The sequence below is a fragment of the Pseudonaja textilis genome, chromosome 6 (genome assembly GCF_049901715.1).
Source record: "Pseudonaja textilis isolate UNSWEBS1 chromosome 6, rPseTex1.2, whole genome shotgun sequence".
NCBI lineage: Eukaryota > Metazoa > Chordata > Lepidosauria > Squamata > Elapidae > Pseudonaja > Pseudonaja textilis.
In genome coordinates this window covers 44,817,172-44,845,042 of record NC_141995.1, presented here as the reverse complement: position 1 = coordinate 44,845,042, position 27,871 = coordinate 44,817,172, and the positions used below count along the sequence as shown (strand labels likewise).

The following is a 27,871-nucleotide window of genomic DNA, read 5'->3' as shown; positions in this document are numbered from 1 at the left end:
CTGGCTATGCCTGGTTTAGCGAAGGGGGGAAAAGTCACAATATGTCACATGACACTGCCGTGACCACACGAGTTTGACACCCCTGGTCTATGCGATTAAAGCCCTCCATCTTGTTGTATGCATTGCAAATGCATACAGTTGTGTCCATCACCTTAATTTTCCTGTCAACCACACCTGTCTCTCTGGATTCTCTTGTTACATGTCTTTAAGTAAGACTTGCAAGGTGGAATTTTCTTCCTTAGGATTCCAGCCAGCCATCAATTCCATTTTCACTTATACTCTATTCTATTGCATGGTATAGCAGCATTCCAAGTCATTCTCTGCTTATTTCAAAGCAACTGAGCCTCTCCTTCATTTTTCAGCTTTCTTTCCCCTTTTGCAAGAAGACTGATTTCTCTCTATTCTGGGCAGGTAAAGGTGTTTCAGATATAACAATGATCCAGCTGTTAATACATACAATATTATAATATTATCAACGTATAAATAAGATTCTAAACTTGTGCTGTGTTTACTGAGGTTACCAGAACTCAAGAATTTTATTGTGATTTCCATGGTTTTAGAGACCACTCATGAATAAATCTTACTGCCTTATAAATAAGATTTAGAATTATTCACAAATAAGTGTGCATAAGATTGCAAGTTCACCACTCTTCTTTTTTTTTTTAACAAATTTTATTCATTTTTTCACATAAAAACAAAAAGCTCTTTTTAGTGGACAACGTATTTCCAGGTCATCACTTTTACATACAAATATGACAATCGTTATAAATAATAAAAGAATAAAAGACTTTGGCTTATTTGCCACGTGGGTCAGCCTCTTCTGGAGCTTTTTGAAAAGCAAATATAGTAAAGCCATGAGAAATGGGATGGGGAGGAGTAAATGGAATCCGGAACACTAGCAAAGCAGGCAGAATCTGTGGAGTTGTCAATACTTTTTCAGAAAGCTGAACGTAGCCTCGGAGGGCAGGATCCCGCCCATGGAGATTCCATTTCAGCCTATAACAGGCCATGGGGAGGCCTCTGGAGGGCCGAATGGAGACTTGGAGGGCTGCATCCAGCCCACGGAAGCTCCATTTTGGCCAGCAACAGGCTGGGGGAGGCCCCTACGCTCCATTTTTCACTTGCAGAGGCACCGTTGGCCGGTCCTTTGCTGTTTCCAGGCCGCCCTCAGGGGCCAGATCTAAGCACCCTGCAGGCTGGATTCAGCCTGCGGGCCTTGAGTTTGACAGCCCTGCTCTATGCAATGTTCCTAAACCCTGGCAAACTTTAAAGTTTGTGAACTACTTCCCGGCATGGCTGGGAAGTTCAAGCTGTTGAAGTCCACCCATCTTAAAGTTGGTGAGGTTCAGAAACGCTGCTCTATAGAATAAGCTTGTTCTCTAATTAAACACACTCAGGGGGGCCTGAGAACTGAAGAAGGCAAGAATGGCTTTAAGAAGAAAGCTTGATTATGGAGGAGACCTTCTGACATGTTTCTCTGTCATTGTCCACTTTTACGGGCTTAAGGATTTTGATTAATAAAATAGGTAAAATATTGCTGGCAGGTTATTTCAACTCACATCCCTGTACTATTTGGACATATTTCTTTATCACTGTAAGCCAATGCAATTTCTTGTTTTTGCCACTGCAACTGCCCATCAGTATGTTCTGCATTTCATTCCTCTCATTAAAAAATTAGCCAGAGAAAAGAAATGGAAGGTCAGCATACGGATATTTGTTCAAAAAAAGGTGAAACATCATGTGCTTTGCTTCATGATATAGAAAATATAAAATATTCCCTATTAAATTAATTTTTTAATCTCCTGGGGTTAATCAATACAAATTACAATTCAAAATAATCATGCTGTAGTTGCCATACAATGCCAAACAGTTTCCCTCCTATGGTTTGCCAAATATATTTGCATTGTTTACCATTCTGTAAGTTTTTATAATTGGTGATCTCAGGAAGGAAGCAGAGATAAGGAGGTCAATTTCTCTTGCACTAGAAACAGTACTGCGGTTCTCTCTGCCTAGCCCTTCCAGATACTACTGGCATTGTCACACACCTGCTGGCAATATGGGGGCCTGCATCCCCAATTACTGTCTGCAAAACACCAGATTGGATATGGCTGGTAAGAAGCTGGAGCTGGCAATAGAATCCCTAAACAGATGTGTCAGGATTGTGGGAGAGAAAGCTGTTACCTAGGCAACTGAGGACAAGCAGTGATAGATGTATTGAGGTAAAGAGCCAGAGTGACGGATAAAAACTCTTTGGGATCTGTGGAAGAGGTCAAGCAGAAGAACCTGCTAGAACTGGAAGAAAGTCAAAGAGGCTCCAGCCTCTTCCTCGATCAGGAAGAGAAGCCACCATCTCAAAGGAGCACACACACATACTCCCCTCGCTGCAAGGCTGCTTCTATCAGCCAATTGAAGTGGCTGGTGACTGCCCTTGGAGAGCTTCCATCGCCCGAAAGACACTGCCTAATGGCGAGGGGACACGGGCAGCCATGCCACACCCCAAAGCGGCTGGAGACTCTGCCTTAGGTGAACTTTCATCGGCCAATAGAAGTGGCCTCACGGTGAGGTACGTGCATAAGGGCTGCTCTGGGGGGGGGGGGAATTAAGTCACCCCCTAAAAGACAGCCTAGATGTTTTTTCGGGGGTCAAAAAAAAAATAAGGCCCGGCCTTATTTTGTGAGAAACACATCTGACTGGCCCCGCCCCATCTATTCTCTGCCTCCCGAGTCCCAGCAGTCACCAGCCACTTTGATCAGCCAATAGAAGCGGCCTCGCGGCGAGGGGAGTGTGTCTGTGTGTGCTCGCCCCGAGGCTGCTTCGACCAGCCGATCAAAGTGGTTGGTGATTGCACTTGGGGAGCTTCCATCGCCCGAAAGACACTGCCTAATGGCGAGGGGACATGGGCAGCCACACCTCGCCCTGAAGCGGCTGGGGACTCTGCCTTCGGGGAGCTTCTATCGGCTGATGTTCTATTGGTAGATCAGGGTATTCTAGCCTAGGCTCCCTTCAGGGCACTCCTAAAGGCAAGTTTTCTCCCCACTCCCCCGCCGTTCCCCATTTCTCTTCACCCTGTATAGTCCTAACGAATGATGTGAGAAATGGCGGGGAAACGCATGGTTTAAATTGGCCTAAATTTGGGGGGTGGGGCTTAATTTCACCTCATGCCTAGAAATCATGCTGGACCTTCCTATTGGTGGAGGCCGTATTGTTGGAGAAACAGGGTAACTAGCCAAGAAGCCTGGTTGAATGTCAGTCATCTTGGTTCCCTATCATTAAAAGCTTCTTTCTGACAGCTCTGCTTCATTATTCAATTATTTCTTCAAAGTGCTGATTGCCCAGGGAAGTATTTCCTCCCAACAACAGTGTAAAAAACTTAAAACAACCCTTCCCCTTTAAGAAAGTCAAGCCCCAGAAGCTCTGGAGACAAGAATTCTAGGCATACTGGCAAGATTGTAATAAGGGTGGAAAAAAACAAAAGGAGATTGCTTTTAACTACCAGTTCTCCGAACTGCTTAGAAAGTTAACAAGGGGTTCTATAGAACATCAGAATTGGTAGAATCCCATCCCTGAAGCAATACCACAAAAAACAAGTTCAGTATTTGTAGTGGAGCTGGACTGAATAAATTATATTGGTGCAGATTTTACATAGTTTGTGGCTCATTGAATGATCTCTCAGATCTATTTTTTCAGCTCCCAAGTTTAATACTGTGCTTTATGTTATCTATTGAAATGAATGATGATCCTTTATTAATAAAATCCATAAAACATAGCAAATGTGATGATCTGGGGCAACACAGTCAAATAAGCAAGAAGTGTCTCTTTTTTATCTCCAACTTTGCCCCCAATGTCCTGGTTACCTTCAGCTGGAGAAAAAACTCTCCCAAGAATAGTCTTTAAGTGGAGGAAATTCAGTTCGAAAACAAAGTACATACAAACTGTAAATAAAAATCTACACAAACCATGCTGCAGTAATTAACTTGACAGGGCAGGAGAAGGAATTCCAAACTTGCAAACCCAGCAAAACACACAGTTGGGAAGACACCGGCAACCAAGATAACTGTTATGTCCTGAGGACTCAAGGAGTTCTCACTCAGGTCCACTCACTTTATGTGGGCGTTATTCCCCCATTCCCATTGGTTGGCTCTCCCCAGCAGCCAGCTATAAAAGCAGGCTGCGGGGTCCAACCGGTTGCTGATTGCTGCGAGCCAGTTCCAGGCTTGGCAAGCACGGTCAGCCCTTTATTGTAAAATAAAGTATTGTTGCACTCATGCTCTGGTTCAGCCTCTCATTGCTCAAACTTAACACTGGCGACGAGGGTGGGATGGCTACCAGAAGCACCTTGCAACCGCTGAGTCACTAGCCACCGATCCGCAGCCCAGAGAGCGATCGGCTGGCGACAAGGAAACGCTGATCCGCAGCCAGAGAGAGCGGTCAGCCAACAATACGAGCGATCAAAAAGAGCAAACGCTGATCCGCAGCCAGAGAGAGCGGTCTGATTCAAAAGTTAGAAGCGTCTGTAGCCGCTTGTTAGCCCCGCTGCAGGGAAAGTGAAGCGCTGCGAGCCGCAGCCGCTCTGTATTTGGCGCGAAATTCAAACGGTGTCATTTGAATTTCGAGCCAGTAGGAGACACAGCACAGCGCTGTAGGAAGTCACTAACGGCCACTTTTTGGCGCGAATCAAGACACCTCCAACGGCTAGCAGCCAACGTGGTAACCCAGAGAGAGAAAGAGAGGGTAGCAAAAAACCTCTCCAGAGCTGATATCACTAGTAACTCACGAGCGCCCGTAGTCCCAGAGAGATTTTTCCGCAGGTAGCCCAGCCGTTCCAGCACCATGAGTTCCAACCCAGTATTCCCGGCGTTTAAACCAGACGAAGAGAAGTGGGAGTCGATAAGAACCGCTTCAATCATTACATCGATGCGGTCGGCTTGGCGGATGCAGGAGAGCATCGGAAAAAATCCTATTTCCTAATCTACTGCGGAGCCACCGTTTACGATACCGCCGCAGCACTCGTAGCACCGAGAGAATTGAAAACGTTCCGTGGTCCGAGTTGCTTGAGATCCTCACTAACCACTACGCCCCCAGGCCTTCACAAATCGCCAGGAGGTTCACGTTCCGTATGAGGAAGCAATCAAGTAAGGAGACCATCAATCAATATATGGCCGCCCTCAGAACAGCAGCCCTGCACTGCGGGTTTGGAACATACCTGGAGGACATGCTCCTCGATCAATTAGTTTGTGGGGTCAGGGATCTCAACCTACAGAGGCGCCTGCTAGCAAAAAGACCTCAACCTCGCGCAGCGTCGAGAGGCCCTAGCAGCCGAGCTAGCAACGAACTCAGCCACCGAAATTCAGGGCCCAAGTGCCAAGCTAGCATCGTTCCCAGTCCATTCCGAAGAGGTGGAAGCGGAGGAAACCCACAACGATGAAAACGACGTCCACCGCCTCGTCAACGACAGACGGTCGCAGGTAGGGGCCAAACAAGAATACACCGGTCCACCCAAGCACATCACATTGTGCCTAGCCTGTGGGGATCGCATCAAAGGGCCACCTGCAAGTTTAAAGGAGCCACTTGCAACAACTGCCATAAGAGGGGGCACATCGCGAGAGTCTGCCAAGCCCCCAAAACGCTGCACACAGACCCCGTTCTCATGCACGCGGGACCACAGAGGCAAGTATTAAACTGTCGCACGCACCGCCTTGCCAGGCGTACTTGCCACGCTGTTAGTAAAATTTCTCTCTCCGTTTCCCTAGAAGGTAAACCGTGCCACATGGAGGTTGACACAGGGTCAGCGCTCTCAATAATCTCGTGGAACACCCTCAAGAGACTCCACCCCAGCCTATCTACTACCCGGCTTCAGAGATGCCAGTTCGGTCTGAAGGACTACCAGGGAAGGCCATTCCGTGATCGGCAGAGGCAAGTTCTTTGTCAGTTTTAGAGCTTTTAAAGGCCACCTACCTCTAGTGGTAGTTAACGGCAATCTACCCACCTTATTGGGGCTCGATTGGTTTCCCCACCTCGGCCTAGGGTTAACAGGAGTCCATGCTGTCTCAACCTCAGACACTGACTCCTTATTCGCTGACTACGCAGATGTGTTCAGCGAGGAGCTGGGGTGTTATAATGGAACCCCCATCTCGTTCACCGTTGACCCCAGGCAGTCCCAATCAGATTAAAACCACGAGAGTTCCATTTGCTATTAGACCAAAACTAGACGCTGAATTGGATAAACTACTAAAACAAGGGGTCATTGAGCCAACAGATTTCGCCAAGTGGGAGACGCCCATCGTCACACCCCTTAAAAAGATGGTAGCCTGAGAATTTGCTCGGACTACAAGACAACAATCAATAAATATTTACAAGTTAGCGCCTACCCTGTGCCCGTCATCCAGCACTTATTGCACACATTCGAGCCGGGCAGTATTTTTGCTAAATTGGACATGTCTCAAGCATATCAGCAGTTCCCTGTTGATAACCAAACAGCGGAACTTCAGACCATCGTCACTCACAGGGTGCCTTCCGATGCAAGCGTCTCCAATTTGGCGTAAGTGTTGCCCGGGTATTTTTCAATCCCTCATGGAGCGGATTTTACAGGGCCTCCCTGGTGTAGTACCCTACTTCGACGACATCTTGGTCTCGGCCAGGGACAGACCCCAACTCTTCCAGAGAGTGCGAGCAGTGTTAGAGAGGTTCAGACAGCATGGCCTCAAGTTAAAAAAAAGAAAAATGCGCCATTGCCACTAGACAGGTGGACTTTCTGGGTTATAAAATTGACACCTCTGGCATTCACCCCCTGGAGTCCAAAGTTAGAGCAATCCACGAAGCTCCCACACCAACCTCCAAAGCGGAGCTACAAGCTTTCTTAGGGCTGCTGAACTTTTATGCATCCTTCTTGCCCCATAAAGCCTCAGTAGCGAACCCTACACAGATTACTAGACAAAAGTCACCGTGGCACTGGGGGCACAAAGAAGACCAGGCGTTTAACGCCGTCAAATCACTACTTACGTCAGAGGCAGTGCTCATCCAATTCGACCCCAACCTTCCTTTAGTACTGGCAGCAGACGCATCCCCTTTTGGAATTGGGGCGGTCCTTAGTCACAGACTCCCCAATGGCGCCGAGGCCCCCATCGCCTTTTTCTCCAGGACGCTCTCGGCCACGGAGCGAAATTACAGCCAAATAGACAAGGAAGCCCTAGCAGCTGTTGCAGCCGTGAAAAGTTTCACGAATTCCTTTTTGGCCACTTCTTGAACTGGTCACCGACCATAAGCCCCTCCTGGGCCTACTGGCCGGCGACAAACAGACACCTCAAGTCCTTTCCCTAGAATGACAAGGTGGACACTTTTCCTAGCGGCCTACTCATACAAACTTATTCACCGCCCGGGCAAAACTCTATCCCACGCCGACGCTCTCAGTCGCTGCCCCTTACCCGCTCCGGCTGAAGACCCAGCTCCTGTCAACGCCATTTTCGAAATCACCCAGTTGGACCTACCCATCACCGCCCTTGACATCGCCGCTAAAACCAAAGCAGACCAACGCATGCCCAGGTGCTCGACTGGGTGAGGAGGGGGTGGCGGGAGGCAACGTTGATAACAAATTCGCACCCTTTAAGACTCGCATGCAGGAGCTGTCCAGTTTGCAGGGTTGTCTACTGTGGGGCACTCGAGTGGTCATTCCGACCTCGCTGCGTACCCGAGTCCTGGAGGCGTTGCACGAGGGACACCCCGGCATTGTGAGAATGAAGGCATTAGCACGCAGCTACGTGTGGTGGCCGGGTCTAGACGAGGACATTGTCAATTGGGTAAGTTCCTGCAGCATTTGCCAGGAATCCCGTCCTGCTCCCCCATCGCCACCCCTACCAGATGGGAGAGCGCCAACGCCTTGGTCTAGAATCCATATCGATCTGGCAGGCCCGTGCATGGAAAGATGTTCCTAATGGTCGTGGACGCTTATTCCAAATGGATAGAGCGTGGCACAGCTATCCACGACCACCACACTAGCAATCACCAACGTGTTAACGCGCCTGTTCGTTACACATGGACTACCCGACTCCATTGTCTCCGATAATGGCCCACAGTTCGCATCAGTAGAATTCAGCCGTTTTGCTGCCAACCTGGGCATTCGCCACATTTTCACAGCCCCATTTCACCCTGCCAGTAATGGGTTGGCTGAAAGGGCCGTCAGGACCACCAAAGAGGCCCTCGCTAGGTTTGGCAGGGATGACTGGCACCACAAACTCGCACGGTTCCTGATGAGCCAGCACTCAACCCCTGTGCAGTCACCAATAAGTCCCCAGCGGAACTTCTGATGGGCCGGCGCCTGAGGACTGTATTGGACAGATTGCACCCACAATACTGCCCTGACTCTCCCCTCGCTTCTACTTCGGGGTTAGACATTTTTGTTACAGGAGCCGATATTCGCAAGGAATTTCGCTGAGGACCCACTTTGGATTCCAGGCGAGGTCATCGCCATCACCGGGCCGAGATCGTATAGAGTCAGGCTGGAGGATGGTCGCGTCTGGAGGAGACATATAGACCAGCTTAGAAGGCGCCTCAGCACCCTTGCCAACAAGAATCCAGAGTCTCCAGTCGAAGGGAACCGCCTCATCCGCCGCCCAGCCACATCGTGCCCAGCGACCAGTCTGCACCAGCGGTCGTTCCGGTCAGCCCAAACTCGGACAACAGCGCCCAGAGAGTTGACCAGCCTGATCCAACCCACGAGCTCGACCCCAGTAACCAACCCGGTGGTTCCCGAGGATGCCCAGTCCAGAGAGAGTGTTGGCGACACTATGCCGGCTCGACCATCACAGACTGGTACCGAACAGACAGACAATGTTCCCGAGTTGCGCCGTTCCAGGCGCCAACACAAACCCCCGTCTACCTCAAGGACTATGCATGTTCGCATCTGGGGGAAGGGGTGTTATGTTCTGAGGACTCAAGGAGTTCTCACTCAGGTCCACTCACTTTATGTGGGCGTTATTCCCCCATTCCCATTGGTTGGCTCTCCCCAGCAGCCAGCTATAAAAGCAGGCTGCGGGGTCCAACCGGTTGCTGATTGCTGCGAGCCAGTTCCAGGCTTGGCAAGCACGGTCAGCCCTTTATTGTAAAATAAAGTATTGTTGCACTCATGCTCTGGTTCAGCCTCTCATTGCTCAAACTTAACAATAACCCTCGATGATACCAGATAATTCATGATTTGCTCCCAACAACTTTGCTGTGCGCAGTCTCCCTTTTTAAACACTGTGTTCCTAGATGCAGCTAATGAAGGGAATCAGGGCCCTTTCCTCCCCAGTAAGCCACGCAACTCATATTGCTCCCTTCTCCGTTCCTCCCTGCATGTCCTAGGATGAAGAGGGGATGGGCCTGGGTCTTCCTCCAAATTCCCTCTCCCTTGCTCTACCTCTCCCTCGCTCTTCCCAGCTGGCCTTTGCCCTTCCGCAGTTTCTTCCACAGCCAACACTCCCACTCCCTGTCAGCTGCTTGGCCTCCCTCTCTGAATCAGATTCTGACAGGACATGACAGCAAATAAAATATTATTGTTATGAATAGACTTCTTCCAGGTCCACCACTACAGACCTTAAATGCAAGCTACTAAATTCAAGAAACCTTGCAAACAAAATGCCTGAATTCCTACTACTACTAAATGCATCCCTTTTCAATCTAATCTTTGTCTGCGAGACATGGTTGAATGTATCCTTTCCAGACTCCATTACCATGGTCCGATCTGACCATGAAAACCATAGAGGGGGTGGTGTTGCCATTTTCTATAAAAAGTCCCTTGATCTGGAAAAGATTCATGATTGATCTTCCTGAGACCATCATTTGTGATCTGTCCATAAATACCAAACTTTACTTCTTACTATGTTACAGAGCTCTTGATTACAATCTCAATCATGCAAACAAGCTAACTGCAGCCTCCTGCTCACACCCTATTATCTTTTTTGGTGACCTCAATCTACCTCTAATTAATTGGACTTTAAATAAATGTACAACTGAACCTATACATGCAACCCTGTACAATACCATTACTATTCTGGGACTGGATCAATTAGTAACAAACAACACTAGACTCAACAACTGCCTTGATCTCATCTTCTGTAGCAGTTTAAACACAATTTATGGACTCTAAAACCATCTTGATCTATTGGCCCTGATGGATTATGTGCTGCCTTCTTTAAAAAGCTTTCCACTGCCATAGCTAAACTACTAAGCACAATCTACAACTTCAGCAACAGAGTGGTCAATGCCTGGAACTCACTATCTGACTCTGTTGTTACATCCTCAAACCCCCAAAAGTTTAACCTTATACTGTCTACCATGGACCTCACTCCATTCCTAAGAAGTCTGTAAAGGGGCGTGCATAAGTGCATCAGTGTGCCTACCATGCCTGTCCTACTGTTCCCATTTATTCATACTCATTTATTATGTACATACTTATACCTGTTTATAGTTATAAGTTTGAATTTTATGTTCATAGTTGTACTTGTTTTCTCATACATGCTTGACAAGCTAAACTAAATAAATAAATAAACTGGCTGAAAGAAAAAAAATAGTGGGATTGAGGTTGAACCCAACACACTGTGACTTCTATAACTGTTAACAAAGTCTCCTCTTTGCATAGTCCCACAGCTGAGGTTCTAGCCACTGATAAAGGTAGAACAGGTTGACATGTTGTTGACAAACTTTTATAAAATAAAAGTAACACTAGATTATCTTACAATATTATTTCACTATTCACACAGTACTATTCACTATGTAGAGACAGTTTTGTGCAGCAGTTGAAGCACTGGGCTACAGACTGGGAGACCCTGAGTTTTAGTCCTGCCTTGGGCACAAAGCCTGCTTGGATGACCATGGGCCAGTCACTTTCTCTCAGCCATAGGAAAGAGGCAGTGGTAAACTACTTCACAAAATCCTTACCAAGAAAACTGCAGGGACTTGTCCAGATAATCAGACACAGTTGAAAAGAAGAAAAAACACATTGCTATATTCATTTATAATACTTGACAATAATAACTTTATAAAAATAATGTTGCTTTACTTGAAAGTGTACATAGTGAAAATTACCTAATTAATGGTAAATTGTGCATAAATATTATTTTTTCATGCCACTATTCAAGCACTTTGCAGTTAACGCAACTGAGATTTTAAATAATGAAAAGAAAATTAAATGAACAATGTAAGTATGAATGAATGAAAAGAAAACTAAATGAACAATGTAAGTATGAATGAATGAAAATTTACATATACTGGCCCGTAATATCATGTACCAATGTCGCCTTTCACAGATAAATTGAATTCTAAAATGAACTGTAAGACCTCAAAATTCCAAAATTACATTTGTCATCATCTTTCTTTGAGGAAAGATAAAATAAATTTAAAAGTGCTAATTATATTTTCCACAATGTCCTGTGGTGTGAGGCAAAACAGGGGTAATAATTCACCATCCAGCAGTTAATTGTTTTCACTGATGTTGTAGAGATGGTTTTGCATATGATATGGAAAATCAAAACAGAAGAATTATAAAGATGCACATATTTTGCCTCCACAGCCAAACATTGTAATATATAAAGATTATTGACATTTAATGTCAATAAACAATCTTATATTATCAATTAAAATACCAAATAGGAGACATAGGAAGTATACCCAGAGTCAGACATAAAGACCTCAAGTGCCTATATACAATGCACAAAGTCTGAGGAACATACAGGGTGAACTTGAACTATTAATACATGAAGGTAGATATGATATAGTTGGAATAACAGAAACCTGATTGGATGCAACCCATGACTGGAACATACTCATAGAAGGAGACAAAAAAAAAAACAGACTCCATAAAAGAGGAGGTGGAGTTGCACTGTATGAAAAGACCACTATATTGCTACAGAAATGCATGACACCAAAGATGAAAACCTCCTAGAATATATATGGGTCAATATAAAAGAAAAAAAGAATGACATAGCCACAGGTGTATTTTACAAATGATATTCTTATCTACACTGAAACTATAGAGGAACATGTGAAGTTAGTGGGCTCAGTCCTGAAAAAACTCAGGGCCACTGAACTGTATGCCAAATTGCCAAAGTGCGAATTTCACCAGGATAAAATTGACTATTTGGGTTACTGCATATCACACGAGGGGATAGAAATGGACCCCAAGAAGGTGCAGGCGGTTATGGAGTGGACGCCCCCTTGTACCAGAAAACAGTTGCAAAACTTCCTGTATTTTGCAAACTTTTATAGACAATTCATCCCTGCCTTTGCTAAAATTGCATTACCCATTACCAATCTCCTAAAGACAAAGGGAGATGTTAAGCTAAAACCTAGCCATCCCCTCGAGTGGAAAATTGAATGCTGTTTGCAGCCGAACCCATCCTCAAACATCCTGACATTGATGCTCCCTTGGTAGTCCAGGATGATGCCAGTGACATGCTGCTGGGGCCTTACAATCGTGCGCTTACACCTCCAGGAAACTGAAACCAAATCCTGAAACTCAGGATTGCATTAAGATTATTTGGCTGCTGCTACACACTGCTGCTCAAATCCAAGTGATCATCGACTAGGACTCCAAGATCCCTCAGTTACTGTTTTTGAGCCAACCAGAGAACAAACAAATAAATAAAATAAAATCACCCAGGTTTCCTTCTGGGCTCTGGAATTATTCTGTTACTTTGATTTTCATATTTCTGTATCAAACTGTAAGCCTGCATGGAGAATAAGATCTCTTATGAATGACCATCTATGTCTCATAACTCTTCAGATGAATGGTCTAAGCAAATCGTGAAGTAAAAAGACTGTTATCATTCTTGTCTGGCTATATATTCACACTAGACTACTGCAATTTTAGGCATTTATATTTTGCACAAATTACCTTGCAGTCTAATTATTGGTAGCAGATACTCATATGCAAGGGAGCAGAACAAGATTATTTCATGCAGATATTCTGGGATGAAGGGAAATTATTTGATACATGATGAAAAATCTATTTTGTCATTCTGGACTCAGACGTAGCATGGAAGACACAATCCTTCGACTAAGTCTTGGTGCAAATATGGAAAAAGGAAAGTGCAGCTTGCCCATAAGAAGAAAGGTCTAGCAAAGAATGGGGGGAGGGGAAAGAAGGAAAAGAAAATTTAAAGCAAAATGATTGTTATGCAGAATAAAAATAGTGTATGTGATGTGATTGTAATTTGCTTGCCACATCAATGCTTCATCTCTAACAAGAGAAGAGCCAGAATTTAAAGTGTGTGAGGCTATGTGTGAAGAACTGCAAAATAAAAACCATCCACATATTCTTTGAGAAGCTCTTGAACTCTTCTTTTAAAAAATGATTGGCACAATTTTAATCCATCCTAATCCATTTATAATAATCCGACTCCTGTGAAGTTTGTACAAATTTATGTTATTTGGAGAGGGGTATCTGAAGGATGTGGTTTAAAAAATGAAGATGGCAACTTCAATGAAGTCATCAGTCCACCCAATTTTACATGCCATAAAAAGTGGACAGAGCTTTAATTCCTCATGGTGATGATCATGCTTACTTTCTGACCATATCATGTGAACATTTTTGCACCTGGACCTCTGTCTGGATGATTTTACATATTTCCTAAGAACTCATTTTTGCCTTGATTAACTTTGTAAGAGCCCAACGTGATATCTCAGTGCCATGCAGTTGTTAACTGAAGACTTAAGAGAGACCTAACTGAAGACTTAAGAGAGTTAGTGCAACAAATTCTAATCTTAATTTTCTGCCATCTTGCTGTTTCTACTTTTCAAACAGCTCTGTCTTTAAAAAAAAGGAAGGGAAGGGAAGGGAAGGGAAGGGAAGGGAAGGAAGTCTTCTGCAACTAAGAGTTGTGGCTCAAAAATCAAGATGGTGGCTGCAACTAAAACCCCCACTCCTTTGATCATGTTGTTATAAATATCATCTTAACTCCTGATACTCCCACAGACCCCCTTGCATATAAGTTACACTAATATGCAAGCTGCTGCTGAGTCATCATAGCTGAGATACTCTTCCCGAAGAAATTGCAAAAGGGAACATGATAGCCTGGAGTACGAATATAGGACGTAGTATCACCATAACAGAATGGGGAAAGGCCTGGGGTAGAAATAATAAAATTACAAAATCGGTAGCATACAAAGAAAATGCCTATAAAATGTTTTACAGGTGGCACCTTCCTCCTTTGAGATTAGCGAAGATGCACCACAATATGAGTCCGAATTGCTGGAAATGCAAAAAAAAAGAGGGAACTTTCTTCCATATGTGGTGGTCCTGTATAGAAGCTCAAAAATATTGGCAGAAAATTAGAAATTGGCTGGAGGGAATAACAAGAGAACAGATCGAATTCAAAGCAGAGTCCTTTCTATTAGGGATCTTTGACAAACAAATACCAAAAAAAGTGAAATATATAATAATACATATTTTGACAGCGGCCAGATTGGCTTTTGCACAATGTTGGAAACAGCCTCATGTTCCATCAGAGGAGAGGATTATTCAAAAAATTTCAAGTTGTACAGAAATGGACAAATTAACCTTGGCACTAAAAAATAAAGACACTTCAATATACTACAACAGCAGGAACTGCTGGTACAAATGGATAGACCAAAGATAGATTCCACACTAAAAGGCAAAAGAGGATAGGATAGAACCATAGTAGTGATATACAGATATATATAAGGATTAAGTGTGTATATGGCATAAAATAAGGATAAAAAGGAGGTCTCACAGTTTGTGAGAAGATGAAAATATTTTTTCACTGTTTTCTATCTTTTTCTTTCTATTTTCTTCTTCCTTTCTTCTTTTCTTCTTCTCTCTTACATTTATGTATGTGTTGTTGGTCTGTTTTAATTGTAAAATCAATAAAATTTATTTTTTTAAAAAAGAAATAGGATACCTAGGATACATAGAGAGGAAAAAGAACTAAATGTATCAAATCCAAATACCACCTCCCTTTTTCAACCGAAGAATGGCAGCTACATAGATCTGACATTCAGTGTCATCTAATCTGGCTCTTTTAAATCTGTCTTTTGATTGCTTTGTAATATTTCAAGACTCAGTGTATGTTCAGTCTAATCATGAGAAGTTCTGAAGCTGACTAAAGCCTTTTATCTGCAATATTTTATAATTTTAATGAATGGAGCATCATTCAGCAGGAGACAAAAAACTGACAATGTGAGTTGGTTTCTTTAAAGAAGCAAATAATACACTTCCTCCCATCTGAGAATCAAAAATGATAAAACTCAAATTATTGCTGGTGTGCTCCAGGCATGCATCAGGAATAACAGGAACAAGTTAATATCAGAGCAAGATTAAACATAAACATTGCCAAAGATTTATTGTCCACAGATTAATTGAATCTTTTCTTACACTTCAAATAAATGAGTAGATATATAAAGCAGAAGTGACAACAGAGTAAATGGATATGATAACAGAGATGAATTAAAACTTGTCTTTAACAATAGTGCAAGACAAGAATCTTGGCTCCATAATTCACATTTGTTAGGCTGATTTCCAGTGGGCTTCTGCCAACAGCATTTCTTGCACAACAAAAAATAGACGGAACATGAGTCTATGCCAGCATGGGGTTTAAAAGAATTAAAATTAGCTTTCATGGATTCAGTGGCTTTATATGATCGGAATGCTCATTATACAGGCTGGCATAAATGTTGTATATGAGACTGAATGTAAAGAAACTGAAAATCTGTCCAGCTAATATCCGATTCCCCTGCATCCTGGCTTCCCCACTGAGATGCCACCTGAAGTCCACTTCAACTGTAGAAACTCACTGGCTGACTTGGTCAGTCATTCTCTTTCCTCCCACCCTATCTTGTAAGATTGTTATAGTGATAAATATTAAAAGAGCAATCCCACTACGGTCTACCTTGAAAAACTGGTGTAATATAAACCCCAAATCAGCTTGAACTGGATCTCTGCTGTATACTTGTACCATTCAGAGGCACTTTGCTTGAATTGAATCTGTATGATATACAGATGATAGGGAGGGAGGAATAGACATGGATGCAGGGTGTTGGGAGGCATCTGGTACCATTGCACCCTGGCATCTACAGCTGGAGGGACCCTGTCCAAGTACAATTCCAGAATTTGAAATAGTTTTAAATAGAGCCAAGCTAGTGGGAAACTAATTTACTGAAATTCAACTTCATAAATCAATTTGCTTTCCCCATTTGTATTTGTTGTCATTTACTGACTTCAGTGGAGGATACCAGGAGCCCAAAAGAACATTTGGTCCTCAGGTGTCTTAAAATGTGTCAGAGAAACAACAGCTACAACCTGACTCCTTTCCACTTGATTGCACACACTGGGAAGGATATTACAATATTTGTATAGATTTTGGGTTTTTTTCCTGCAAAGGTAGCTTTCTGTAATGTTAAAAGACACTAAAAAGCATTGTTTTGTTTTTGTTTAATAAAAAATTAATTTAAAAAAGAGGGTGGGCCCAGCTGTCAGGGAGACTGGATGTGTGAGTGAGAGACTCTGTGGAGTGCAACCCTCTACCTCCATTCATAGACTATTTGGAGTCAAAGGGAGACCTATAGGGTTTTCTGAAGGTGTGGGGGTTCCGAAAACCCTATGTGGATGGCAGTTTGTGTCAGAGGTCGGAATATAACCTGGAGCAAGTGGACAGAGGAAGGATGACCAACAATGGCCATCCATGAAGGCTGACAGCAAGACACATTAACGGTGACATAGCAGAACGAAGGTGAAATCAGAACTGACCGTTTTAACATCCAAGTTTAAAGTGAGTAAAATGAGAGAGGTTGGAGCACGATTAGAGGAATAATGGAGTGAAGACTGAGCCAGCCTTAGCTAGCAGCAAAAGGAGTGGCGAGACAAATTGCGGGCAGAAAGATCGGAAGGAAGATAGAGAAGAAGTCAAGGAAATAAAGTACTGGGAACAAATACAAACAGGAGCTGTGAGATTTGGAGCAGTAATCCTGGAGAGCTAAGAAGAAATATAAGAAGGTGAATTAGATAACTGTGAGAGACTTGGACTGGACAGTCTCTTTGAACGGAAACTTGAGAATACTTGAACTTTGGGACTTGGGACTTTGGAGTTAAAATGGACTTTACAGAGACAGTGACACAGCATATTAAAGATCAGAGAAAGAGACTTAGTGGCTGAGTTTGAGGGACATCTGCTGGTCACCTAGAAGAAAGAAAACTGAATTGAAGCTAAAAAGTAATAAATCTAAAAAAAAGTAAAGGTGAAAGAAGGGGGGAAGGGGAAAAGTCATTTATGCTCTTTATGATATTGCTGTATTATTTTGGTCTCTAGATTTATATATCTGATATTAAGGTTTCTGATACTATAAATTGGTACTATTATATTATTACATATTATATCATATTACTATATATTATACATTACTATCTAACTTTACTCGTGTATTTAGTAATATATATATATTACTGTTATACTATTTATGATTGATTAATTTTTGAGTAAGAATTATATAATAACAATATAAATGTATTAATACAATATAAATTTAGAAATAGTATGGATTTTAGCAATTGATAAATTGCGATCCTTGATTAACCAATAAGTAATTAATTAAGTATTGGCTATTTACTATTGGAGAAGTTAACAGGGTTATTAGAAACTTATTATTATTAGAAGACTAATATAAGAAAAGCTGTACGGATTGAGAAAGTTAAGCCTATCCTTTCTATTGATGATTTAAAAGAGAAAGAAGACATACACTGTGTTATAAAACAAAGGGAAATTGAAGACTTATAGAAGTGGAGGGTTTAAGAAAAGGAGAAAAGAAGTGGGAATTGTGGATTAAAAGTAATATTGTGACAATATTGTTAAATATGACTAGCACCACTAACTTAACTAAAATAGGAATGGGAAATGTGCTGTCCAGACAGTATATAATTAAGTGGGAATTGGAAGCTGTTCCCTTAAGGGAATACCTCAAGGGAAATGTAGTTAATGCCTTATGGGAAATGTAGTCCATGTCATGTGATCACATCTGTAATCCTGATTGGTCACTGAATTGACCTCTAGTTGGGTTGGGGGAAGACTTTGTTCTTTTCCTTGCCAGGATCCAGCAGCATGCTCCATCGTTATGGGATAAAGATAATTGTATTTCACACTATGAAGTCAACTATGTACATTAGATGAGTCTTGACATAACTGTAAGTTATACCTTGAGGATGCCTTATGATCCAATAAAGAAACTTTGTATGGAAGCCTTTGTAGCGTTTATCTAACTGTTTTTATATTCAGCCAGCAATTTAAAAACAGAACAAGAAAGAAAATCCCCACACGCATACTGACAATGGCAATATCGGCAAGTCCCTCCACACAGAAATCTATTGATGAAATGTTACCACGAGAGAGAGCAAATTCCATAAAAGATCTGCAGAGTTTAATGTTAAATATACAAGAAATGATGAAATCATGAGGATATGAAAAAAGATATAGGTTAGTGAGTAATGAACTAAAAGAAAAAATACAAACAATGTATGAAAAGTTTGAGAGTTTTCAACAAGAGATGTGGAAAAACCAACAGAAATTAGTAGAAATGGAGACAAGAATGGATAAGGAGGAAAAAAGGGTCAACGAGCTAACTGGAAAATTGACACAAGCAAATAAAGAGCTAGAAATAATGGTGATCTTTTTAGAGGCTGAAAAAGCAGCTCACTATTTGAAAGTATTAGAAGTATTAAAGAGAACAATTAGAAAAGAAACACAAATAAAAGGATTAAAAATTAATAAAGAAGAGTTTAAGCTACAAGTCTTTGCAGATAACTTAGTCTTTATTCTAGAAGATCCACAAAATTTGGGACCAAAACTTATAGAAAGTCTAGAAGAATATGGAGAGGTCGCAGAGCTGAAAATCAGCAAGGAAAAAACTAAAATAATTACTAAAAATATGACGAATAAGCAAAAAGAAGCACTGACCAAGATATTAATTTGTCCAAATCACAAAAAAATCTAATTTTACAGGGATGTTTTGAAAAAGAAACAGTAGTTTTGGCAATACATTCATTTTTATGACTGCTATTCTGCCCATGAAAGATAACTTTAAATTACTCAATTTTTCCAAATCTTCTGTTATACATTTCAAATATTTTACCTTATTTACTATCTCAATGGGAAAATTTACAACTGTCACTAATAGGGAGAATTTCAACAATCAAGATGAATATATTGCCCAGAATTTTATATTTGTTTCAAACAATTCCAAATAGGCTTGGAAAAGATTACTTTGAAGATCTAAATAAAATTGTGTTGAAATATATATGGCAAGGTAAGAAAGTGAGAATAAAGTTAAAACTTTTGCAAGATGCTAGAATTAGAGGAGGATTTGGTTTGCCTAATTGGGAGTTGTACTACCAAGCTACAAATCTGATGTGGGTTAAGGAATGGATAACACTAAGAAATACTAGATTGTTGACATTAAAAGAACAAAAGATCTGTTGTTGAGGTGGCATGCTTTTTTATGGTATAAAGGAACTAAAACACAGGGGTATTTTAGAAGACATTATATACGGGAGTCTCTGTGGTTAAACTGGGAGAAGATTAAAAGACAATGTTATTTGAAAATTCCAGTCTGGTTATCGACTATTGCAGTATTTTCTTATCCTATAATATACAAAAAGAAACAAACAGTTAGATATGGTGAAATATTGAATGAAAAGTGTGAACTCAAATCTATACAAAAACTAGAGGAACAAGGTATAAAGATGAATTGGTTTTCATATGCGCAAATACATTCAAGGTATGATAAAGATTCTAAAATGGAAGGTTTCTATGATAAATTGACGGATTTAGATAAGATTTTGACAGGTACTGATGAAAAGGTGATTTAAAAACTGTATGGATATTTATTAGAAATTAAATTAGAAGAAGAACAAGTTAAAGAAACTATGATTGCTTGGGGAAGAATTTTGGATATGGGATTGATTTAGAGAAATGGCAAAAATTGTGGTCTCAAAATTATAAAATGACAATGTCAACAGCATATAAAGAAAATTTGTATAAGATGTTTTACAGGTGGCATTTCCCCCCGACAAGAATAGCAAGAATATTCAAGAATAAATCCGAAAAATGTTAGAAATGTCATCAGACACGTGGCTCATATTACCATATGTGGTGGACTAAAAAATACTGGACTAAAATCCACATGTGGTTGGAAAAAATGACAAAAAAACATATAGATTTGAAACCAGAGATATTTTTATTGGGAATTTTACCTGAAATATATAGTAAAGATTTGAAATTCCTGATTGTAAATGTATTAACAGCAGCTAGGATTGTATTTGCTAAAAACTGGAAAAATGAGAAAATACCATCACAGGAGGAAATCATTAAGAAAATATTGGAATGTGCTGAAATGAGTAGATTGACATTTGAAATTAGAGAACAAGAGGATAAACAATTTTATAAAATTTGGGATCTTTTCTATCAATGGTTAGATGATAAAATACAGTAATGAAATATGTAGACTTTTAGAAAATAATAAATATATAAAGATGTACTTCTTTCTTATTATATCTACAAAATGATTTTGGGATAGATTTGGGGTGATAATATGAACTGTTATAAAATAAACTAAGTAAATTATGATTATCTTGTAAAACATGAATGAATAAAAGTATAGTCAAATGATTGATTAATAATGATACTAAGGTATTTAATTTTTGATTAAAAATATGAGATTATATGCAATGTAATTATAATTGAAGACTACAAAATGGAAGCACAAAACAATTTGTAAACCAACCAGCAAACTGTATATACACATATGGAAGATAGCTTGATGTTTTTATGTTTTGTTTGTTTATGTTTCTTCTTAAAAACCAATAAAAAAATTTTTTTTAAAAGCTGAAAGGCATAGAAGTCAGAGGTGGTATTCAGCAGGTTCTGACAGTTATGGAGAACTGGTAGTGGAAATTATGAATAGTTCAGAGAATTGGCAAATATCACCTCCGACTGGCCTTGCCCCCATCTATTCTCTGACTCCTGAGTCCCAGATGATTGGCTGGGTCTTCTTTTGTTGCCCTGCACAGGAGAATGGAGCTGGAAAGCAGGTTAGTGGGGTGGGATGGGAATGGAGATTTTGCAGTAACCTTCCCCAGGAATGGGGAGGGAATGGAGATTTTGCAGTATCTGTTCTGACCAAGGGTTCTGAGACCATAATTAAGCACACGCTCAGTTAAAACAATTCCTGTTTTATTTCAATGCTGGGAATTATGTTCATTTCCATCCAGTAATGAGTCCCAAACAGTACCTTTGAGATAAGCACCCACCTATGTTTCCTTTGAATTACTGCCAACAACTAGAGTGCCAAATGAATTATAAAAACCAACCTAAGTACAAAGTCCACACAGAGCTTCAAGGATTAATCCAAACAGAATGAATGACTTTGCTTCCTACAAAGGTTTCTTCACCTTTGCCTGTCCTTTATATCTTATGGGAGGGGCAATCACCAAGCCTTACTCCTGACTCACCCCTTTTGTCTCAGCTGCTCTTGCCTTCTCGCAGTTCTGTGCACATGCGCCCTGGGAACAGGCTCCCCTTGATCTTCAGCCTTGCTGCTGCCAGACTCCAGAGGTTCCGGAGTCAGCACCCCAGATGGTCTTGGCCCCATCTCTGCATCAGATGCAGGATGCTCGTCCGAGTCCTCTCCAGACTGCTGGACTGGTCCATGTTCTTCCCCACTGACCGATTCCGCTGCCGTGTGCACAGGCTGTCAGCAAACCACAACGGTATCTTTTCCCTGCTGCGCCTGCCAAATCTCACCATGCCCACCAAGCCACACCCACAGAACCAGTAGTAAAAAAAAATTGAATCTCACCACTGATAGAAGTCTACTGTTAATAATTAAAAATAAATCAGCATACGTTTTGTAGGAGTGCAGGATTGGAAATCAGTGACCTTGGGCTTTTGTCTCAAGGCAGTTTAAACTCCCAACTCTGGGAATTGAAATCTATTGTCAGATCTGTGTATCTGCCATTCTTCAATGGAAGAAGAAGGGGCGGGGAGTTGGTACAAGTAATCCTTTTTGATGTAACCTGAATATCTTAAATCTTGTATTGAATCTGTATAACTTGCACATGATATACAACTGGGGACTGGAGCCATAAGGACCCAGAGGAGAAGGGGCCATAAAAATTCCAGCTCTGAGAGAAATTTCCTGAGAAACTTTTCTTAACCACGTTTCCAGAAAAAAAGGTTGCTTCTTTGTATTGACAAAATCCACATCAGACTAAGGGGAGGGGGGTCTAACTCCATTTATCTATGCTATATGCCTGGAGGCATATCAGACCCTGTTTTGACTGGATAACTTCCTTTTCACAATAAAGAATTCCTTTTGAAGTACCCAGCTTTCAGAAGTTCATTCTTAGCATTTGAAGGGGAGAGAGTCTGGGCCTCACATCTACTCTTTAAAAAAGTGGCTAAGGTTGAGAAAGACTGCCTTAGCTTGATCAGATTTGGATGGCTGGGAGGATTTAGCAGTCAGTTTTAGAGAAATAGGCAAGATGGCTGGACTCTTCATTTGATTGCTGCAAAACGCAACTGCTAAAACAAAAACAAAAAATGACTGGAAAAAATCTTTTTCCTTTATGACATTTAAAGGCATCGGCTGTATGCAGAGATGGCAGAGGAATTATCTCTAGACATGGAAAAAATGAGTGCAAGCAGGATAATTGGGAACACAAAGAATCTAACTTCAGAATGTGAAAGGGCAGAATTATTCTTCCATGTGATAATTATTGAGCGATGTTTAATTATTGGGACTTAGCCTATGCTTGGAAACAGAAACAATTTATTACTTTTAGTAAATGTAATTTTCTTTTGAAGAACAGAATGAAATGGGATAACCATTTTGTCACATAGCAGGGCTGAAAAATTGAGTGGCAGAAATGCACAATATTTTTGTCTAATAATAGAGATGGGCTCAAAGAGGAAGTTATACAGTTAGCATGCAATTTTGGAAAACATGGGACTTAGACACCTTTTTTGCAGGCAAGTTTGAGATACCTCATTTCCACAAAGTAAATTTACATAGTCACCCAATTCACACACAGTGATACATGCTTTGCTGTGGTGGGATTCAAATGTTTTACTACTGGTTCTGTTGGTGTGGCTTGGTGGGTATGGCAGGGAAAGGATACTGTACAATCTCCAGTCAGAGATGGTATTTGCTGGTTCTCTAAACACTCAAAATTTCTGCTACTGGTTCTCCAGAACTGGTCAGAACCTGCTGAATACCACCTCTGATGCTTTGTTAAAGTATTGACTAAAACCATTCACTAAAAGTATTGACTAAAACCATTCACTAAAGTATTGACTAAAACCTGAATACCACCTCTGATGCTTTGTTAAACTATTGACTAAAACCATTCAGTGCCCTAAGCTAGTTCTATATTATCCTTCACAAATACAATAGATGGAGAAGGTGCATTTTTGAAAAAAAAAAGGAACATGACACAGCAACATCTTTCAGTGGAAAAGTGTTATTTATTGAGCGCAACTGAAACGGAGAAACAATTAGCAGAAGTTTTCTCTGTGCCATATATATAAAAGATCCTGTTGAAAGGGTATAAAAACCAGCAGGTTGATATTTATTTATTTATTTTGCTTACTTGTTTGTTTGTTTGCCAAGCATGTGTGAGAAAACAAGTATAAGTAGGAACATAACATATAAGCATATAAGTATAAAAAGGTATAAATAGATACATAATAAATGTGTGCAAATAAATGGATAAATTGGAACAGTAGGACAGTGACAGTAGGCACGCTGGTGCGCTTATGCACGCCCCCTTACAGACCTCTTAGGAATGGAATGAGGTCCATGGTAGATAGTTTAAGGTTAAAGTTTTGGGGGCTTAAGGATGTAACAACAGAGTCAGGTAGTGAGTTCCAGGTATTGACCACTCTGTTGCTGAGGTCGTGTTTTTCTGCAATCAAGTTTGGAGCTGTTTGCTTTGAGTTTGTATCTATTGTTTGCCAGTGTTTTATTGTGATTGAAGCTGAAGAAGTCGTTGACAGGCAAGATAGCAGACAATTTTGTGAACTATGCTTAGATCAGACTGTAGGTGGCGTAGTTCTACAGGTGAAACTCTAAAAATTAGAATATCATGCAAAAAGTTCATTTATTTCAGTAATGCAACTTAAAAGGTGAAACTAATATATGAGATAGACTCATTACATGCAAAGCAAGATAGTTCAAGCCGTGATGTGTCATAATTGAAATGATTATGACTTACAGCTCATGAAAACCCCAAATCCACAATCTCAGAAAATTAGAATATTGTGAAAAGGTTCAATACTCTAGGTTCAAAGTATCTCACTCTAATCAGCTAATTAAGCCATAAGCAAAGGGTTCCTGAGCCTTTAAATGGTCTCTCAGTCTGGTTCAGTAGGAATCACAATTATTGGAAAGACTGCTGACCGGACAGTTGTGCAGAAAACCATCATTGACACCCTCCATAAGGAGGGAAAGCCTCAAAAGGTAATTGCAAAAGATGTTGGATGTTCCCAAAGTGCTGTATCAAAGCACATTAATAGAAAGTTATGTGGAAGGGAAAAGTGTGGAAGAAAAAGATGCACAAGCAGCAGGGATGACTGCAGCCTGGAGAGGATTGTCAGGAAAAGGCCATTCAAAAGTGTTGGGGACTTTCACAAGGAGTGGACTGAGGCTGGAGTCAGTGCATCAAGAGCCACCACACAGAGGCAGATCCTGGACATGGACTTCATATGTCGTATTCCTCTAGTCAAGCCGCTCCTGAACAACAAACAATGTCAGAAGCGTCTTACCTGGGCTAAAGAAAAACAGACCTGGTCTGTTGCTCAGTGGTCCAAAGTCCTCTTTTCTGAAGAGAGCAACTTTTGCATTACATTTGGAAACCAAGGATCCAGAGTCTGGAGGAAGAATGGAGAGGCACACACTGCAAGGTGCTTGAAGTCCAGTGTGAAGTTTCCACAATCTGTGTTGATTTGGGGAGCCATGTCATCTGCTGGTGTTGGTCCACTTTGTTTCATTAAGTCCAGGGTCAACGCAGCCGTCTACCAGGAGATTTTGGAGCACTTCATGCTTCCTTCCACAGACGAGCTTTATGGGGATGCTGACTTCATTTTCTAGCAGGACTTGGCACCTGCCCACACTGCCAAAAGCACCAAATCCTGGTTCAATGACTGTGGGATTACTGTGCTTGATTGGCCAGCAAACTCGCCTGATCTGAACCCCACAGAGAATCTATGGGGCATTGCCAAGAGAAAGATGAGAGACATGAGACCAAACAATGCAGAAGAGCTGAAGGCAACTATTGAACCACCCTGGTCTTCCATAACACCTCAGCAGTGCCACAGGCTGATAGCTTCCATGCCACGCTGCATTGAGGCAGTCATTGCTACAAAAGGGGCCCAAACCAAGTACATGCTTATACTTTTCAGAGGTGCGATATTGTTCTTTGTACAATCCTTCTTTTATTGATTGCATGTAATATTCTAATTTTCTGAGATTGTGGATTTGGGGTTTTCATGAGCTGTAAGCCATCATCATCACAATTATGACAAATCACAGCTTGAACTATCTTGCTTTGCATGTAATGAGTCTATCTCATATATTAGTTTCACCTTTTAAGTTGCATTACTGAAATAAATGAACTTTTTGCATGATATTCTAATTTTTTGAGTTTTACCTGTAAGTTGTCCATGTCCAAAATTTCGAGCCTGATAGCATAAGGTATTCTATTGTGAGTAGAGAAGTGAAGTATTCTTCTCGTGAAATACCTCTGGACTTGCTCAATTGTATTAATGTCTATTATGCAATGTGAATTCCAGGCAGATGAGCTGTATTCAAGAATTGGTCTGGAAAAGGTTTTGTATGCCCTAGTTTGCAGTACAGTGTTACTGGAAAAGAAGCTTCGCAAAATTAGGTTAACAACTCTTAATGCTCTTTCGGCAATGCTGTTACAGTGAGCTCTGGGGCTTTTGAAATGAGTATTCCTAGGTCCTTGACAGAGTGAGAGTTGTCTATGAGGTCATATCTGCCCAGTTTGTATTTAGTGTTCTGATTTTTGTTGCCAATGTGTAAGACAGAGCATTTGTTGAGATTTGAAGTTGCCAATTGTTCGACCATTCTGACACATAGTCAAGGTTGCTTTGAAGCATAGCAGTATTGTCAGTAGTGCTAAATAGTTTTATGTCATCAGCGAAGAGAATGCAGTTGCTTATAATACGATTGCAAAGGTCATTTATGTATATTAGAAAGAGAGTGGGTCCTAGAATGCTGCCTTGGGGGACTGCTGTTAACTGGTGCAGGGTTTAATAGTGCACTACTTATTTTGACTACTTGTTGCCTGTTTGACAGAAATGCAACTATTCATTTGTGCAGTAATCCAGAAATGTCGAAGAGTGTAGTTTTTACAGTAGCTTGTCGTATACCACTGAATCAAAGGCTTTGTAGAAGTCTGTGTAAATTGTGTCTATTGCTTTACCCTAGTTGAGTTGTGTAGTCCAAATGTTTCTTTCAGTGTAGGAGTTGTAGATTACAAGACAAATTTTTCCTAAAACCGAACTGTTTGTTAGAGAGTAGGTTGTTTGTCTCTAAGTGATGGGTAATGGATTGATTGATGATTGATTCCATGACTTTGCAGGTGACACAACATAATGAGATTGGTCTGTAATTTTCAACTAGGCTGGGGTCTCCCTTTTTAAAGATAGGAATAACTGTGACTAATGACCATAGGTTGGGCAAAGAGCTGGATCTAAAAGATATCTCGTAGATTGTGCTTAGTAGTTTAGCTATGGCACTGGAAAGCTTTTTTAAGAAGGCAGCACATAATCCATCAGGGCCAATAGATAGAGATGGTTTTAGAGTCCATAAATTGTGTTTAAATTGCTACAGAAGATGAGAGCAAGGCAGTTGTTGAGTCTAGTGTTGTTTGTTACTAATTGATCCAGTCCCAGAATAGTAATGGTATTGTACAGGGTTGCACGTATAGGTTCAGTTGTACATTTATTTAAAGTCTAATTAATTAGAGGTAGATTGAGGTCACCAAAAAAGATAATACGGTGTGAGCAGGAGGTTGCCCATGTTAGTAGCGCAGTTAGCTTGTTTGCATGATCGAGATCGTAATCAAGAGCTCTGTAACATAGTAAGAAGTAAAGTTTGGTATTTATGGACAGATCACAGATGATGGTCTCAGGAAGATCAATCTCCGGTGTACCATGAATCTTTTTCAGATCAAGGGACTTTTTATAGAAAATGGCAACACCACCCCCTCTATGATTTTCACCGTCAGATTGGAAAACATGATAGTTACTATGGTAATAGACTCTGGAAAGGATACATTCAAGCACGTCTCGTAGACAAAGATTAGATCAAAAAGGGCCACATTTAGTAGTGGTAGAAATTCAGGCATTTTATTTGCTAGGCTTCTTGAGCTCAGTAGCTTGCATTTAAGGTCTGCAATGGCGGACCTGGAAGAAGTTGGGGGAGTACATGCCTAGTTTTTGTTTGTTTCTTCCCTTTCAACTGAAAACTGTACAAATTTTCAAAAAGAAGCCTGTAGGAACAGGGTTGCAGCTGATCCAACCCAATTAGATGGACTCAACTTGTCACATATCAAATTTGTTAGTTGTTTTATCAGCTAAAGAAGCATAGATATATCAGCAAAAAAGAAATTAATATCTAGTTAGATTGGGCAGGTCTACATATGAAAAGATTTATCAAGGGTGTGTGTGTGTGTGTGTGTGTGTGTGTGTGTGAACATTCCTGTTGTCACAACTAATTTCTATTAACTGCACATCAATTAACTAGAGTTTGTTCAGAAGAAAACAAATCTATAAATTGGATACTTAAAGTGAAGGGCACAATGCTTGCAAGT

General features: G+C 41.1%; 1 protein-coding gene across 2 annotated transcripts in view; it reads right to left on the bottom strand.

Annotated features, from left to right (window-relative positions):
* LDB2 (LIM domain binding 2) overlaps nt 1-27,871 on the bottom strand; it is a 128,791-nt gene that overhangs the window by 63,637 nt on the left and 37,283 nt on the right. The gene's annotated exons all lie outside the window — the stretch shown is intronic.